The following is an 18,510-nucleotide window of genomic DNA, read 5'->3' on the forward strand; positions in this document are numbered from 1 at the left end:
CAATTTTTGTTCTTTATTTATATCAAAGTAGTACCTGTACATAATTGTAAATGCTCCAACAGTGCTCCAGAGTTTACGTAATAATCCTCAGTCACCTCCCCTCACATTCACTCCCTGCCCCCCCCATTTACTCTCTAGATAGAACTATTTTCATATATATTTTTTTAATATATTTTCTAATTTATTTTTTATTTATTTTCAGCATAACAGTATTCATTATTTTTGCACCACACCCAGTGCTCCATGCAATCCGTGCCCTCTCTAATACCCACCACCTGGTTCCCCCAGCCTCCCACCCCCCTGGCCCCTTCAAAACCCTCAGACTGTTTTTCAGAGTCCATAGTCTCTCATGGTTCACCTCCCCTTCCAATTTCCCTCAACTCCCTTCTCCTCTCTAACTCCCCTGTCCTCCATGCTATTTGTTATGCTCTACAAATAAGTGAAACCATATGATAATTGACTCTCTCTGCTTGACTTATTTCACTCAACATAATCTCTTCCAGTCCCGTCCATGTTGCTACAAAAGTTGGGTATTCGTCCTTTCTGATGGAGGCATAATACTCCATAGTGTATATGGACCACATCTATATTTTTAAACAATTTCTTCTGGCATCTGTTAAATTTCTGTCATGGACAATGAAGGTTGACCCCTCTCGCTCAATGCTTCCCACCCATTCTCCTACGATAATTATATCACTATTTTTGATGTAATCACCATTACATGTTTGCTGTACTACAAGTGTGCAAATATAGTTCATTGTTGACTATGGTTCCACTGCCTTTATTGTGCAGTTTTTCTTTTTCCTACAGCTAATAATTTCTTCTTTTTATTTATATCGCTCTCTGCATAGCTCCCATTATATTCTAAAACTCTCCCTCAGAATTATGAAACACCTCTAAATACTGTCCTCAAATGAATCAGGTGATCATCAGCTCCCTGGCTTCTCCTGGGCCTTGCGTCCACTTGCTTCTCTCTGTATCCTCTAGTTCTGCTGCCCCAGACTTCCCTTTGCTTCTCCCCTGGGTTGAATCCCTTATTTCTAGGACCCCATGTCTTCTTCCTTGTTTACTCCCTTTTAGTAAAGCATCTCCTTCTGAAGCTTCTTGAGAAAGGTTGGGAGGAAGGTTCTCACTGCTAAGAGTCCCTTTCTCATTTTGGAGAATCTTGCTCCATTGCAATGTCCTTTAGGGCAGAAGCCATGTTCTATTTTTCTTTTAATCTCCCAGGCTGTGCACCACCTTTCCCCTATAGTCAGTACTCGTCACAGACCCTGAATTCTCTAGGTCATTTAATTCTTTGCTAATTTATCATCATTCTGCCTTGTGTGCCTTATTTAACCAATGTAGCATTAGTGCATGGTGGCTGCCCACCCCACAAAACCACTGAATGAATAAATGCATAAATGAATAAAAATGTGCAGATAGAGCACGAGTTTGAGAGTTAGACAGACTTCTACTAAAATACGAGTTTTGTACTTTAGTTCTGAGACTAAGAAGTTTATTAACCATTGCTGAGATTCCATTTTCCCATTGTCAAAAGTAACTACTTCAATTTGTAAAATCAGTGATGATGCTAATGTACTTAGGGTTGAAATAGGGTATCTATAACTTACTTTCAAATCGTTGAGCTTCTCCCTCCCCCAAATACATGTATATACACAGAGAACAGATGAGGCAAAATGGTAACAATTAGGGAATGCCCGTAAAGGATATACAGGTGTTCACTGTACTTTCAACTTTTCTCTAAGTTTTACAAACTTAGAGATACAAAATTAAGAGGGAGAAAGAAGCACAGATATTTCAGAGAGTCTTTCTTAGAATTAAAGCTGATAATGAAGTACTTAGAATTGTGCTTGGGACTACCAGATGCTCAATAAATGTTAATGTCCTTCATTCCCTGAAACTAATCCCAACCACCTGCAGTGGGCCCTCTCTGACTTCACAGTCCAGCTCCAGAAAATTCTCACTCAAATTTCGTCCAAATTGGTAAGCTGAAAAATGCCCCTCCCCACCAAATATCCATGTCAAATGCTTGGAACCTATGAATGTGACTTCATTTACTAAAAGGGTTTTTACAAATGTAATCAAGTTATGAACCCTGAGATGAGATCATTTTGGATTATCTGGGTGGACCTTAAATCCAATGACAAGTCTCCTTATAAGAGATACACTAAGGAAAAAGTCAGAAGAGAAGGAGGCAATATAAAGACAGAGGCAGAGACTGGAGGGAGGTGGCCACAAGCCATTGAGCCAAGGCACGTTGACAGCTACTGGAAGCTGGAAGAGGCAAAGAATGGATCTTCCCCTTAGAGCCCCTAGAGAGAGCACAGCTGTCCAGCACCTTGGGCTTGAACCTATGAGCCCCAGAACTGTGAGAGATATTTCTGTTATCTTGAGATTTAAGATGTTTATGGTCATCTGTTATGTAAGCCCTGGGAAATACATACACTCTCCCTGATCAAGTTCTCAACATGTGTTCCTATTTCAGGAGCCCAGCTCTTTGTGAGTGCCAATAGCCCTCACTCAGCAACTCGAGCCACATTTCTACCATCAGGGCCCTGTTCCCTACCACTGGCTCTCCTTTCTTTCTCTTCCGCTTCCCTGGCAACAACGCTTGTCAGCTGTCACCTGCAAGACTGCTCTGATGCCAGCTACCTGCTTGTCTCTCTTTGCACGGGACTTGATCTTCCTCTCTCTCAAGCCTCATGCTGTGAGGCCTAGTTCCCTGGCCCCTGGTGTCTATTTGTCGCTGATCTCACTAACCCCATCAATTACCATGCCCCAGATTTGACATCTTTAATATTCAAGAGTAATGAGCATAATAATATATGGTGAAAATAAAATCAGTCAGTGGTTGCCTTTGTGGGGGGTACAAAATAATGGGGAAGGGGTACAAGAGAACTTATTAAGAGTTATGGGAATGGTCTATGTATGGGTAGGAATCTGGTTTGCATGGATGTTGGCATTTGCCAAAAGTGATCAAACCCTAACACTTAATATCTGAGTACTTTGCTCATGTAAATATTCCTCAACCAAAAAAGGAAAAAGTTAAAAAGAAAAATAATAAACCTGCTGAAAATAAACAGACTTAGAAGAAAATGGAAGTCATTATTTACTTTAAGGTTCTCACCTTTGGCACTATCGACATTTGGGTTAGACGATGCACTGTAAAGCAGCATCCCTGGCCTCTACTACTGTTTGCCAATAGCATTCTCCTAGTACCCATCCCCACCACCAAATGTACAACAACTAAAATTGTCTCCAGCCCTTGCCACATGTTCCCTGGACATTAAGAACCACTGGGTCAGTTAATATGTAGTACCTGACCAGTGCCATCCCACGCAGAGTGACTTGTGTCCAATATGATAAGCTTTGGAGGACCAACTGAGAGTGACCTCCAGAGGAGTCTTTGTCTGAAAGGGAAAGAAAATTGGTTGCCAGGGATGTAGGCATGATCTGATATTTCTGTGCTTTTTAGTTCCAGTCACAAAAAGAGAAAGCAGAAAGATGCCTATAGAATAAGAATATCCAAAATGGTGGTATAGTACCAATTACGTTAGTCGTCATTGTGGGGTGGTGATATAATACCAATGCTAACTGATATTTATATGTATTATATAATTTTTAGTTCTTTAAAAATCTACTAATTTCTCCCTAACAATATTCCTTTGAGAAAGTGAAATATTAATTTTTCTACTGTATAGACAATAAAATCAGGAGGTAAGAGTTAAGTGACTGCCCAAGGTCACAGGGAGTTAAAAGAACAGCTGGAGCCATGGTGTAACCCGTGATCTCATGGAGGCAGGATACAAATCAGAGGAAACTGTATGTCTAGGTGGAGATCAGAAATCAGTCCCTGAAGGGAACTGGCCTTGTAGGATCAAATCACCTATGTGAATAATGCATAGTAAAAACTAATAATTTTACTTTAGAAACTACAGCCATTGAGGATTTTCTTCTTCAGTATGATGTGTAGGAGCACACTTTGGGGGTGGGTGGGGATGTGTATGCGCTAAGGTGAGAGCAGCACCCAGCACAAAGGGAACCTCAGCGAACCCAGGAGAGTGTTTCCCTGCAATGCAAAACCCCATCATCAAGGCAGGACTCCTCATTTCTCAGAAACTTCACTGTGTTGTAATCACTGTAAAGGCCTCATTGTCTCTTTCTTTATGTGGCCCAGGATACCTTTTAGGTAATATATGCACAACCTGTTTGCAGTGAATTAAATAGATTTCAGAGATGCAGAATTTCTGAACATGCTCTTCATAGGACCAGGACTTAGCCCCAGTATTCATCAGTAACACTCCTATTTGCCTGGTTAATTCCCCATTAACTGATAAACTTGCCTGAAACAATGACTTCTTCAAGAATTTCTCTACTTGGAAGTTCCCAAGGGCTGAAACTATATCTGGTCCAGCTTTAAACATGCCCCACAATTTGATGGTAGCCAATTTATTCAGTGATTGTCTCCTCCCCACAATCTCAACCCCGGGGTTCCACCCACACCAAAACCACCGCAAGCCCCTGAAGATGTTGAAGGGAATGAGAATTGGTTAACTTCTCTCTCTCAGTAGCTAGTATCATTTTATATGTAAAAATTTACCAAGGGGCAACTGCCTGGCTCAATTGGTTCAGCATCTGACTCTTGATTTCGGCTAAGGTCATTATCTCAGGCGGCTCACCCTGGAACCTGCTTGAGAATTCTCTCTCCCTCTCCCTCTGCCCCTGCCCCCACACTCTCATACTCTCTCTCGAATAAATAAATATTTTTTAAAAATTGCCAATACCCCTCTCTCAGAAGGAAGTATACCTTTTTTTTTTTTAAGATTTTTATTTATTTATTTGACAGACAGAGATCTCAAGTAGGCAGAGAGGCAGAGACAGAGGAGGAAGCAGGCTCCCCGCCGAGCAGAGAGCCCGATGCGGGGCTCGATCCCAGGACCCTGGGATCATGACCTGAGCTGAAGGCAGAGCCTTAACCCACTGAGCCACCCAGGTGCCCAGAAGTATACCTTTTGATTTGTATCAGGGAAATGCAAAATAAAAGAACAATGAGATGCCACTACACACCCATTAGAAAGAGCAAAATCTCCAACACTGGCAACGCCAAACACTGATACTCTGTGTTTGGCACATAGGAACTCTTCTACATTGCTGAGAGGGATGCCAAATAATGCAAAGCACTTAGGAAGGCAGTTTGGAGGTGTCTTGCCAAACTAAACATACTCTTACAGTACAATCCAACTATTGTATTCTTTATAACTTACCCCTAAGGAGCTAAAAACCTACACAAGGATGTTTATAGCAGCTTTATACATAATTGCCCAAACCTGGAAACGACTAAGACATCCTTCAGTAGGTAAATGGAGAAATAAACTGTGGCACATGCAGATGATGGGGTATTGTTCAGTACCAAAACAGATGCATTTTCAAGCCATGAAAAGACATGGAGGAACTTTAAAGCCTATTACTAAGTGAAAGAAGCCAATCTATATGATTTCAACTACAGGACATTCTAGAAAAGGCAAAACTTATGTAGACTGTAAGAAGATCAGTGTTTGCCAGGGATGTGTGGGGAGAGAGAGAAGTAGGGAGAGGATTTTTAGGGGAGTGAAAATACTCTGGATATTATGATGATGGAAATATATCATCATAAATTTGTCCAAGCCCAGAGAATGTGCAACACCAACAGTAAGTTAAGGTAAGCCGTAGATTTGAGGTAACTATGATATGTCAATGTAGGCTCATCCTTGGTAAAAAAAAAAAAAAAAAAAGCACAATTCTGGAAAGTAATGTTGATAATGGGCGAAACTATGCGTATGTGGGAGCAGGGGGTATATGGGAAATCTCTTGTACTTTCTTTTCAATTTTGTTGTAAATCTAGAATTACTCTTAAAAAAAAAAAAAGTCTCTTTTTAAAAAGAGGCTCACCCAGGACCTCCTGGGTGGCTCAGTCAATTGGGCACCCAACTCCTGATTTCAGCTCAGGTCATGATCTCAGGATTGTGAGATGGAGCCCTGGGTTGGGTTCCACGCTCGGCGAGGAGTCTGCATGAGACACTCTCTCCCTATTTTCCTCTACCCCTCCCCCGACTCATGTAATCTCTCTCTAAATAAATACATATTTTTTTTTAAGAAAGAGGTTCACCCTTGTTAATAGGAAATGGGACATGACAGATTCTATAGAAAGGAGGTCCTAGGCCGGGTGGAATTGTGTAGAACACCCTTCCCTCTCTGGTCTATTATTCTCTTGTTCCTTAATATTCCTAAGTAACAAAGGCATTTGCTAATTGACATCCTGGGTGTATTTAAGTGAAAAGAAAGTGAAAGAAATATTTGTTGAGTCTCTACCATAAGCATTTCTTTCATAGCAGGAAGTTTTCATGATAAAATTTAGAATTAATCATGCAATCAATTAGAAAATGGGATTTGTGGAAGCTGCAGAATTTTGAAAGAAGAAAAACTTGTGTTTTTCCTATCTTATTCTTATGATTTGGCACAATGTGAAGAATGAGTAAATAAAAGTGGGGTAATTGAGTAGTGTGAGGAAAAGGAGGACAAAAAAAAAAGAGGCGGAGAAAAGGAGAGTGACTAAAAGAGAGGCAAAAGGCAAAGGAAAAGATTTTAAGATATTATTTATTTGAGAGAGAGAGAGCACGCGCACAGTGGGGAGGGGCAGAGGGAGAAGGAGAAGCAGGCTCCCCCAAAAGCAGGAAGCCGGATGCTGGGCCTTGATGCCCTGTGATCATGACCCGAGCCCAAGGCAGATGCTTAACCTACTGAGCAACCCAGGTTCGCTGGAAAAGATTAATAATATTCAATTTTGTAATGAGCACTGGGTGTTGTACGTAAGTGTTAATCATGATATTGTATACCTGAAACTAATATTTATTTTATTTAAATAAAAGCTTTTTTTAAAAAAGAAAAAAAAAAAGAGAATGGGATTTGTCCTGCTACTATTTTTAAAGTATTTCCATCGGGAACTTGTAGAAATAGCATTTTGAGCCAATGTGGCTGCTTCATCTGAATGGCTTTGGTGCTTTATTTTTCACAACAATGGATGATGAGGGAATAAAGATAATAAGAATGAGTAAGAAATACTAAAGATAGTATCTGCCGTCCTATGAAAAGAAAGCTCTTTATTCTTGAGCAAAGGCTGGAAGTTATCAAAGCTGGATTTGCTAAGTACGGTTTATAGCAATATTTACAATTTCTTTTCTATCACTGAAAGGTCTGGAGGAAAAATAACTTTGATACTGAAAATCCGAAACTCAGAATCCTTTGCCTCCTTTCTTCCATTTCATTTTTATAATGCAGTTTCCTGAGATAAGAGCACTGACCCCACGGGCATACCCGGCATCACATACTGAACCAGGCTCTGCCGAGCAGGTACTTATTAAATAAACACGCTGTGTCAAAACAGATCCTGAATGGCATGAGTTTTAAAAACCAAATGACTTTCTCTCTGGGATGCCACACAGACCTGAAATTCTTTCCCGAAATACCAGGAAAGGCGAGTAAGTCAAAATTGAACCCGTCTATATGTTTTCTGCAACTATGACGTCCTCCGATGAGAACTTGAATTGAACCCACTGGATATTTCACTTGGGGCAGACTGCCCGTTCCCCCTCGGAACCTGATGCTCCCATCTGAGCCAAGACCTAAGTCCCCCAAACCAAGCACAGGAAAAGGGCCCCAGAAGGAGGTGCTTCATCCTAGGAAGAGTTAAACTTCTTGCACAAACGAGCCTTGCTTCCACTCCAGCCCTTCTCCCTCCATAACACAGCTCTGGGAGCCCCAGAGGGGGCTTTGGCTGCTCTGACTTCTCACACACTCTTCTTTCAAATGAATTTAAACCTTTTCTTGTCCAAATCCCTACAGAAGGGGAAAAAAAAAAAAAAGTAACCACTCTGCAGTTTTTCTACTATTATGCAAATAAATTAATCAGGCAATGCTCCTGTGAGAATTAATTTATATTTGAATCCAATGAGGCCTGGATACTTGCTAACTGAACCCCCAGGCCAAAGCCCCAGCTAGGTAGCCCCTCATATTATTCCTTTGACGAAACGTGAACTGACATAAATACTATGGCCCCCTTTCAATCCGATTACCCCGTTACTTCACATCAATGGTACCCCAGCCATCAGATTCTGGCGTCTTTCCTTTCACCGACGCCAGGAACAACGGACCCCTCCTCCTTGATAAACAAGCACCCACGCTACCACCTCGTAGCCCCACTCTTAACCCATCATCCTCCCTCAATGGGCTCTATTCGACAAGGTATTTTATTTTGTTTGTAGGAATCAAGGACTGAAAAACAGTTCAAAATCAGGCCTGGCCGAGGCTGTTCTTTCAAAGCTGCCCTTTCACACAACTGCTAAGAGCCTCTGGAAATAACACCGCTGAAGTAGCCACCCTTTAATGGACGTCATTCCCTTGGGACGCGACCCCCCCACACACACACACCCACCCCAACCCACTTCATCTCCCTCCGTTAGGTCTTATGGGCTCTTTTTAAAACACACAAAAAACAAACAGCAGCACAGGTTTCCCTTGGCTTGCGTGACCTGAAGCTCAGTGAAAATGAACCTACATTTTAAACGATACCTTTGTAATAAACTCATGTTGACAACCACTAAATTCTTTCCGTTGCTCTGCATAGAAACATTAAAAAAAAAAAAAAAAAGATTCATTTCGCTCCCTGCCCCCCCCCCAAACTCTGCCCATTTAAAAAGCTTGTCTAAGTAATCCACCAGGTGGGGGGAAAGCTTTTCTATGTGGGCAGCTCAGTTTCTGGAGCCCCTACCTTGGTAATTAGATTAACAGGCAAATGTGAATAGCAGGGACCAAAACAGTCCCCACTCTTCATTCTTTATGCCATTTGTTGTACGTAACTGATAGCAAAATATCTTGAATGGTAGCAGAAAAAAAAATATGGATTTGTGAAAGGCTCTATGCTGAAAGTGGAAACAAGAGAGGAAGAACACAAAGCAAGCTTTATTTAAAAAAAAAAAAAATTCCAAGTAATAATAATGCTTTTTTTTTTGAGAAAAGGGCAGAAGTTATATATGCTCATAAACTGGGGTTATTGGTATGTTTTCTAGCTTTGTAGTTTAATTATTTTAAATATTTCTGTGCCTCCTCTTAGTACAGTCTGAAACAGAGGACAGTGACCCTAGGGGCAATGCTTGTCTTTCTGAACCGATGAAGGCCAATATGTTCTGTAACCACAGTCCTCCAACAGGTTCTGAATCTGAGAAACCCTTTAAAACATATTCTAAGTTGGTATACTAAGAAGCTATGCACTTTTTAGAAACAAAATAAAAATAAGAATTAAAACACATGAACACTTACTCAGTTAGCTGCAAAGAAAGTTATGGTTTTACCAAATACCCTTCATGCTTTTTTCAAAGCAACTTGCTTTCTTCTGTGCCAGAGGAGAACACCTTTGATTTCATATAAAGTAGACTTCCATATAAAGTAGACTTTGTTTTCATATAAAGTAGACTTTCATATAAAGTAGATACAGAGACACTGTGTTAATTTATTAGATTTGGTGGTGAATTGCCACTAAAAGTGACGCTCTCTTTTCTTCCCCTTAGTACTGGTGCCTTTGCCCAAACATCTGAAATTTGCTGCCTGGGATCTGCCAAGTGCAGGGTTAGTAGCTATTCAAGAATGTTGTTACATACCATATTCTTACTCAAAAAGAAATGTAACCACTTTATTCCTTTCCCTTGGCCTGGCTGTTCACTACTCATTCAACAAACATTCATCTAGTAACTCCCGATTACTAGCTGTGTCCATGGCAGCAAGCGCTCTTGCACTTAAAATGATCAATGTGGTAAAATCCTCACTCCGCATCCTTCCTCTACCTACAGTCTGGGGCCAAAGGAATCTTCTGCTGCAAGCTCAGCCCTATTCAGTCCTGTCCCTTAACAGGAAACATCTAGGAGACTTCGTTCATGAGCTCAGGGGACTCAGCACTCAGTCACCCTCCTTGTGACACCCTTCTTCATGTGACAGAGGTTCCTAGGCTGCCCACGTTGACCCCTTGCCCCCGAAGTTCACATATTGACCCCAAGCTCAGTGCAGAGCCTGACATGGGGCTGGATCTTCTCATGACCCTGAGATCAGGACCTGAGCTGAAATCAAGAGTCAGACACTTAACCAACTGAACCACCCAGGTCCCTCTACACAGTACATTAGATGCAACTACCATCAGTGAGATTCAGCCTATGAACTGAAGTCTATTTGCCACCTTTAATCCATATGTTATCTCTTACTAACTAGAGGTTATCTCTTGCTAGAAATACTGTGTTCCCTATCACTGAAAGTGCTTAAGTAAGGCTAACATGAAAGGGATTTTATTTCTAATAGGCATGAGATTTCACGCCTATTAGAATAACCATGTGGCTGCATGAGACATGCACATCATATCTGCAACCCATAGCTCAAAACACGAGGCATGAGGAAGATGATTTTGGTGAATACCTTAGTCAGGTCAGGATAAATTCTCTGATAGCCCCAAAATCTTACAATAAAAGCTTACTTCTCATCTATGTCACAGTCCAATACAAGATCAGTGGCTCACCTCCAAGCCATGACTCAAGGTCCTGCATTCATTATGCACTGTACCTCTAACACTCCAACGTGGGACCTCTGTGTCCTAATGGAAGCAAAGAGAAATAGGATTCTGTATGAGAGACTCTATATGCCAAGCCTGGAAGGGAGGCACATTACTTCTGCCCACATTCTATTGCCCAGAACTGAGTCTATGGCTCCATCTAACTATGAGGAAATCTAGGAAATGCAGTATGTCCATAACAAAGGAGACAAATGGGTATCAGGGAACATTAGCAGTATCTGCAATAATCATTAAAAATTTTTATAAAACAGGGGCACCTGGATGGCTCAGTCAGTCAAGCATCTGACTCTTGAATTTTGGCTCAGGTCATGACCTCAGGGTTGTGAGATCAAGCCCCACATCTGACTCCGCATTGGGTGTGGAGTCTGCTTCAGACTCTTCCTCTCCTGCTGCCCCTCTCCCACCCCTGCTCATACTCTCTCTCTCTCTCTCTCTCAAAAGAACAAATGGGAGGAGGGCACCAGGATGATACAGTTAGTTGAGCATCCAACTCTTGGTTTCTGTTCAGGTCATGATCTCAAGGTCATGAGACTGAGCCCCGGACTGGTATCCACATTTAGCACAGAGTCTGCTTGAGATTTTCTTTTCCTCCCCTTCTGCCTCTCCCCACTATGATCTTTCTCTCTCAAATAAATAAATAAATAAATCTTAAAATAAAAAAATTATGAAATAGGAGCTAGACACTAGTAAGAGTAGCTACTAGAACTCAGCCATGGGTCTAACTTGGGTAGGGCACATTTCATGCACTATGCTTCAACATGTAGTAACAGTGTCTGTTCTGTATCTAAAGTCACACCCATTTACCTTTGCTAATAGGGACCTTTGATCAGAAACCCAGTACCTACGTAATCTCTAGGAAAGTGACCCTTGATCTACTTAATGACAAAAAGCAATTCCATTTCCTTACCGATGACTGGCTTAGATGTGAGCGACTGGCACTATTCTGGCCAATGACACAGGAGTGTACATCTTCCAGGCAGGTTTCTGGAGAAGACTTCTTTTCCCTGCTGATAAAAGGAGAGCGAAGACAATAAACGGACTCTCTTTCTGTGTTGTCGTTTGCATGTGATGCATAGAGCTGGGGCAGCCAAAAGAAACTGTGAGGGAGCCAGCCACAGAAGACAGGTCAACATATTAAGGATAGCAGAGCAGAGACAGAAAGAACCCTGATTTTAAAAAAAAATTTTTTTAATTTAATTGTTTTAAAATTAAAATTAAAATTTAAAAATCTTTTTTTGAAAGATTTTATTTATAAAAAAAAAGATTTTATTTATTTACTTTGTGAGAGAGAGAGAAAGAGTGGGTGCAGGAGTGGGCGGAGGGGCAGAGAGAAAGGGAGAAGCTCCCCGCGGAGCAGGGAGCCTGATATGGGGTGAGATCCCCTGAGATCATAACCTGAGCTGAAAGCAGATGCTTAATGGACAGAGCCACCCAGGTGCCCCAAGAACCTTGATTTTTGATGATATCAATGGGACAATGAATTAATGAACCCTGGTCCTTCTGGAATTCTTGTTTTAGGAAATAATAACTTCTCTTTGTAGTTTCTTCTATTTTTGATGGATGTTTTGCTAATGCAGCTGGAAGTATCCCGGCTGACAGATATATGCTAAGTCCTTTAGATATATGCTCTTCCAAAATGGAGCCACATCGACCTGTGGCTCATATACGTCTACCTCAGAGCAGGAAAAAACAGCTCCCCTAACTCTAGGGCCCTTGCCTACAAAGAATTCTCTTTTAAAAAAAAATCTAACACCTACTTTTATGAATGAAGTAGGTGTTTGAAGTAAGTACCACTTGTATTTCTTAATGTTATTGTGAAGATCAAATGACTTCAAGAAGCACTTGGAATAGTACCTGAAATTTGTTAAAAGCTAAATATATACTCATATCATTATTACTCATAGTAGTAGAGGTAGAACTTTCAGTTTTTACAAACTAAGGTAAATTTTAACAGTTGCTAAATGCCCTCCAAATGTCAGTTTGGCCTATGAGTGTAATGACTTCTTCATCCCCCTAGTACTTCAAAGGAAAAGAAGAGGGCTCCTGACCTAGAATTTAAACCACAGATTCAATCTGATAAGCTGAAAAATCCCAAAACTTTCCTCAGAGGTTGGTTCTGAGTCAGTACAGAATAAGGGTTATGCACATAGGTCCTTGGGTCAGAATGAGTTCCAAGCCTTAGCTCTGGTATTTGCTGTGCATTAGGATTCAATCAGAGAAGTAGAACCAAGGAGCAATACACCATATATATCAGATACGTTTCCATATCAGGCTGGAAGCTACAAACACAAGCTGGAACCCCACAAGAACAGACTGGAACCCCTGTCAGTCCCTGCTATGTCTGACCTTGTGCATGTGGGTGTCCTGCACAAGCCAGTGCCCTCCTCCAGGGAGGAGGTCCTGGCTCCTGGCTCAGAAGTCAAACAACCTGGGGACGCTGGAGCCCCCATGTCCAGCTGCCGCCTCACAAAGAGGTGAGCCCGCTGACCCACTTACAAGATGGCTACTGCTCTCCTTCCGCCCTCCAGATCTCTCAAGACTGTGGTGGCCCATTCCCACAGGAACTAGGTGGCAAAGGGAATTCTAAAAAAAGGAGGTTAACCTGCCAGGCTGATACAACGCAAAGCCAACATACTTAACGTTATTAAATTTCTCTAAGTTTCTGTGTCTTCTTCTGTAGATCAGGGAGGATAATAATATTAGGATCCACCTCATAAGGCTGGATAAGATTGAAGATTATTTTAAATAATGCATGGAAAATACTTAATACAGTACTAGGCATAGAATAAGTTCTCAAAAAAGCAAGCTGTGATTATCATGCGTTGTTGTCATTGTTGTTTCATTAAATATCCTACCCTGATATTTAAAAGAAAATCAGGCATAGGATTAGGATATTTAGTTTCCTGAAAAGAAAAGGCACTGATACACACACACACATACACACGCACATATATATATTATGTATGTATGTATATATACATACATAAATAAATAAATATTGGCCAGTTACTGTTCTGGAAAGCAACATTTTTCAGCCTCTTAGGGTAAGTATTATATCTATTTTACATGAGGCACTTGAAAAAACTAAGGATAGAAAGATTAGGTAGCTGGACTCAAGCTAGTAAAGTGGTAACCGGTGCTCTCTCATTCTCTCTCTTTCTCTCTTTCTCTATGTAGAAATCCAAGAAAAAAGAAGTATAGGGTCATCAAAACCAAGTAATGAGAAAGCAGCATTTAAACTGCAATCTGAAGGATGATCAGGAGTTAGTGAAACAAAGCAAACAAATCAAGCAAAGAGAAAAATACATGTAAATGTACACTAACAAGAAAGGGCCTGGCATCCTAGAGGAGGGAGGAGAATGGGGAGGCAAAGCTGTGGTAGAGGCGGGGAGAGCAGCTGGGAGGGAACCATCCCTACTTCCTGGAATGGGAAGATCCAGGATGGCACAAGCTGTGTCTGTCTGGTTCATGCCAGTATTCCTAGATCTGGAATCATTCCTGAGGGGACATGGGAGAACCTCAGGAAAGGTTTGTTAACTGAAGGAAGGACAGGGTGAAAAGATATGAGTTATATATTAAAGTCTCTAGTTGCTACAAAGTATGCAATAAAGTTGCTATAAAGTATCCTCCCTCTCTGGCTCCTTCCAGTAATACAGAACTGGCTGCTTATTTCCTTTCTCTTGGCAGCCCTTCAAATCCTTGAATATGGCAGTCATATCCTTGTTGTCTCCATTCCCCAGGCCAACAGCCTCAGCTTCTTGGCATCAGTTTCCCACATTGAGAAATTCCAGTCAATGCTGTCCAAAGAACTTCTGTAATATTCCAGTCAATGCTGTCCAAAGAACTTCTGCAATAATGGAAATGTTCTATACAGGTGCCATCCAATATGGCAGCCACGAGTCCCATGTGGCTATTGAGCATTTGAATTGTGGCTAATGTGACTGGGGAACTATACTTTAAATTTTATTTATATTTAAGCTTTTATTTAAATTATTTCAATTTTATTTAACTAATTTCTATTTGAACAGTCCCATGTGGCGAGTGGCTACTGAATTGGGAACTGCAGTTCTAGCTCTATACACTGACTCTTCTTCTGATAAGATGGACATCTCTGCATTTTCTCTGAGCTTCCCATTTTCTTTACCTTCCTTTTCACCGGAATTAACCAATTCTGATACCCTGTGCTGGGCTTCTATCTCATGTCAGCTGATTAAGTACCCAGGGCTTAAAGATGAGCTGGAACCTCTTTTTTGATAAATACCAGTTATCAGAGTAGCAACTTTTTGCTTCCTGGGTCACATAATTTCTCTTAGTGATGAGTTCATTAAAATACCTATTTATACACATAGTTTCTATCTAAGAACCCAAGGGAGGGTTGGGTAAGGATCTGCCAGTGCCTTCATCAATTATATTATAAATATTACACATTTATTTCATCTAATGCAGTGAGACCAGCAGTTAGTGTTTATATGTTGCCTGTGCTATGAAATCGGCTCTCTGCTAAACATATTTGGTCAACTAAGCATAGTCACTGGGAATATCCACTGATGGCCAAAACACCAACTGAATCATCCAAATCAGCAAAGAGGACTGGTCCAGGGGATACAAATGAAGATTACACAGTCGTCTGACAAACTCTGGAGCTTTTCAATCTAACTATTGTCTAGAGAACCAAATAGTATAAAAAGAAGAACTATTAATGATAAAACTTTAGAAGAGGTTAGAAGAGAGATCAGTGAATCAAATACACCAAACTTGAAAGCAGGAAAGGTCCTTCTAGGTGAGACAGGAGAGTGCTCCCAGAATTTGAAGGATATATCACTACGTACATAGTCTCTGAACACACACCAGATGCCAGGCACCAGGACACAGTGTCAAAGGATATGGTGCCCACCCTCAATGGGTCTACGGTGTACAGGGGAAACAGACATGTAAATTATTCCAATAGGTACAGTTGCCAGATTTAGCAAACAGAAGTACAGAATATCCTGTTAAATTAAAATTTCTGATAAACAGTTAATAGCTTTTTTAGTATAGGTACATCCCACACAATATTGGGGACATACTTACATGAAAAATAATATTTATTTGTTTGAAATTCAAATGTAACTGTGCATTCAGTATTCAATCTGGTGACTCTAAATATAAATATAATGATTAAAGGGGGTATTAGGTACTACAAGAAAATATCCAAGAGGTGCAGACCTCAGAGGCCAAGTCAAAGAAGCATTACGGAGAAGGTAAGTCTTAAGCCAAATTTTTCCAAGGAGCAGAAGTCAGCCAGGCAAAGAGAGTATAGGAGCAGTTTGCACAAAGTCACCGGGGTTTGAGAAGGCAGGGCACACTTGGGGAAAAGCAAGGAGCTCAACAGGGATAGAATAAATGATAAATAAATAAACTAAGAGAAAAGCCTAAGTCAGAATAACATCACAGGCTGAGGGATAAAGGGAGAAAAGAGAGCTCCTAAACACAGCAAGAAACAGTCTGAAAAAGAAAAAGAAAACCCTGAGACCAAGAAGGAGAGAGAAGTGCAGAGACACGTGCTGCAGGCAGGCCAAGGAAGAAAAGATCATTGACTAGGCCCACAGGGATGACATCAGTGACACTGACCAAAGCCATTCCAGTAGAATGTGATGGCGCCAGGTTGAGAAAGCTCATGGAGGTGGCAAGAATAAGAGAACCCAAGGGCAGACATTGCATTCAAAAATTTGATTGTGAAAAAAGTATCATGCTTAGACCTGGAGAGACAAGGAAGTGGACTGGGCTCTGAACTTTAAAGAGGGCCCCAGTTTGTCACCTCTTCAGCTCCACTTACGTCCTGTGGCTGAGGGGACATGTTCACATAGAGCCTGCACATTCCTTTAGGCCCTGAAATTCTTTACTCAAATGGAACCAAAACTGTGATCAGAGACTACGCCAGCTTCTTCCTAAGTCTCTCTTTCCAAGAGTCAGCCATGCCCCTAGCATGCTCATCCTTAAGCTGAGGCACAGCTCAGGGCCTACTGTTACGCATGCAAGGATGTGGAGGGATCTTGGACATGTGCTTGAGGTATCCACACTCTTGGATGCATGACCATTTATGATGTAGGATGGAGTCAGCATGGGACGTGGAGTGGGGTATGTCACAGGCTTCCTCCTTTGATCTTATCTCACAAAAGTTAGAGGAAATATGTCAGAAGAAGTTGTTAGCGATGAACATAAGGCCAAGAGATGATGATTTTGAAAATGAGCGCTATTTGATATTTTGTTTTGTTCTTTTAAAGTAAACTCTATGCCCCGCATGGGGCTTGAACTCACAAGCCTCAGATCCAGAGTCACATGCTCTACCAATTAAGCCAGCCAGGTGACCAAAATGAGCATTATTTCAAAGAATCTGTAGTAAAGGGGATACTGAAGCTATAGGTAGGGAGAATAATGAAAAAGTGAGGAATTCAGTGGCAAATATTTCCAAGAAAAAAAAAAAAACAATTACAGAAGTGTGGACAGGGTTATGGGACTAAAGGAGAAATGTTAATGCACCCAAAGACTAGCAACAGTGAGAAGCCATTATGTCCCATCTCTGAGCCTGAAAGAACAATAGGTTGGCAAGAAAATATTTCCAGAGCCCAGGGAGCTTGTGAGCTGTGGCTGTAGTCACTCCTAGAAATTCAACACAGCAAGAAGAAAGCAGTAACAATAAATGCCTGACCTTTCTCTCCTCCTGCCCTTGACTTGGTGTCATTTCCTCCCATGGACTGAAACCAACTAGAAGAAACCAGCCAGCAAGGTATCCTGGAGCCAAGGCATTGCCTAGAGCCCAGCCTCTTAGGGCCAAAGCATGGGGAGAAGGGCTGGAAGTAGATTTGGAAGAGCAGAAAGATTATAAGTAACTAATACTGTCCCCAGGGAGGCAGGAGAGGCCTGAACTCCGTGGCAACGTGCAGGGAAAGGAGAGTAGGTTGGCAGGAAGGAAATGGAAGGCATTTCTGTCGAATAATAATCTCTTTTTCTCTCCACAGTTAGAGAAGGAGTCGTCAGTGAATGAGGGTAAGCAGGCAAGGGAATGTTTGGATTTAATTCTCATAGATGGCAGTTGGCTTAAGGCCCTTGTGCAAAACAGACAATACCCTAAGATAAGGCTATTTTCCCCAGCCCTTCTCAGTGGAAGAGGATGTCACATTCTCCTAAGCCTCCCTCTCCTTCTCCTGCACTAGCAGAGTCACAGAGCAGATAAAAGTCTTGGGGGATTTTTCCTTCTCTCTTTCCTGAAATAACCTCCAGCACTACCCCAGCCTGGAGCCCACATATCTCCAGCAACTTAGAGGCCCACCCACCTCAGAACACTTTGCTCTCAAATACTGATTCCTGATTCAAACTTGCCTCCTTATCCAATAGGATTCTCCTCTGACCAAATCAAGCCCCCCTACCTGTTACAAGAAATATATTTTTTAAAACTAATTTTCACCACATTAAAAAGAACTAGTAGTCTTACCTCGAATCCTCCCGTGGGTATCTGGATTTGCAAACTACCTCTTCGTCCCAAAAGATCAAACAGAGAAAATGAGCTGAAGAGTTGGGGATGTTTAGAAACAAGGATATTTTCCTTTCTACCGCCTCCAACCAAATGTCCCTAAATCTACAAATAACTCCTCTTCCTTCTGTGTTTTAAAGCAAACCATCTGGTTTGTTTGTTTGTTTGTTTTTGTTTGTTTTTAACAAAAGGGAAAGAAAAAGGAGAAGGTGAAGAAAGGTTCTGTCTCCGAAATTCTAAGAAGGGTGTCTCAGTGCATAGGCAAACATCTTTATTCCCTTGCAGGCTCTGAAATGTTGGACAAGATGGGATTTAACATCAAGACAACAAGCCCCAGAGGTAGCTTGAGGAC

Source organism: Mustela putorius, unplaced genomic scaffold (genome assembly GCF_011764305.1).
Source record: "Mustela putorius furo isolate JIRA1106 unplaced genomic scaffold, ASM1176430v1.1 tig00003859_pilon_pilon_pilon, whole genome shotgun sequence".
In the NCBI taxonomy this organism is placed as follows: domain Eukaryota; kingdom Metazoa; phylum Chordata; class Mammalia; order Carnivora; family Mustelidae; genus Mustela; species Mustela putorius.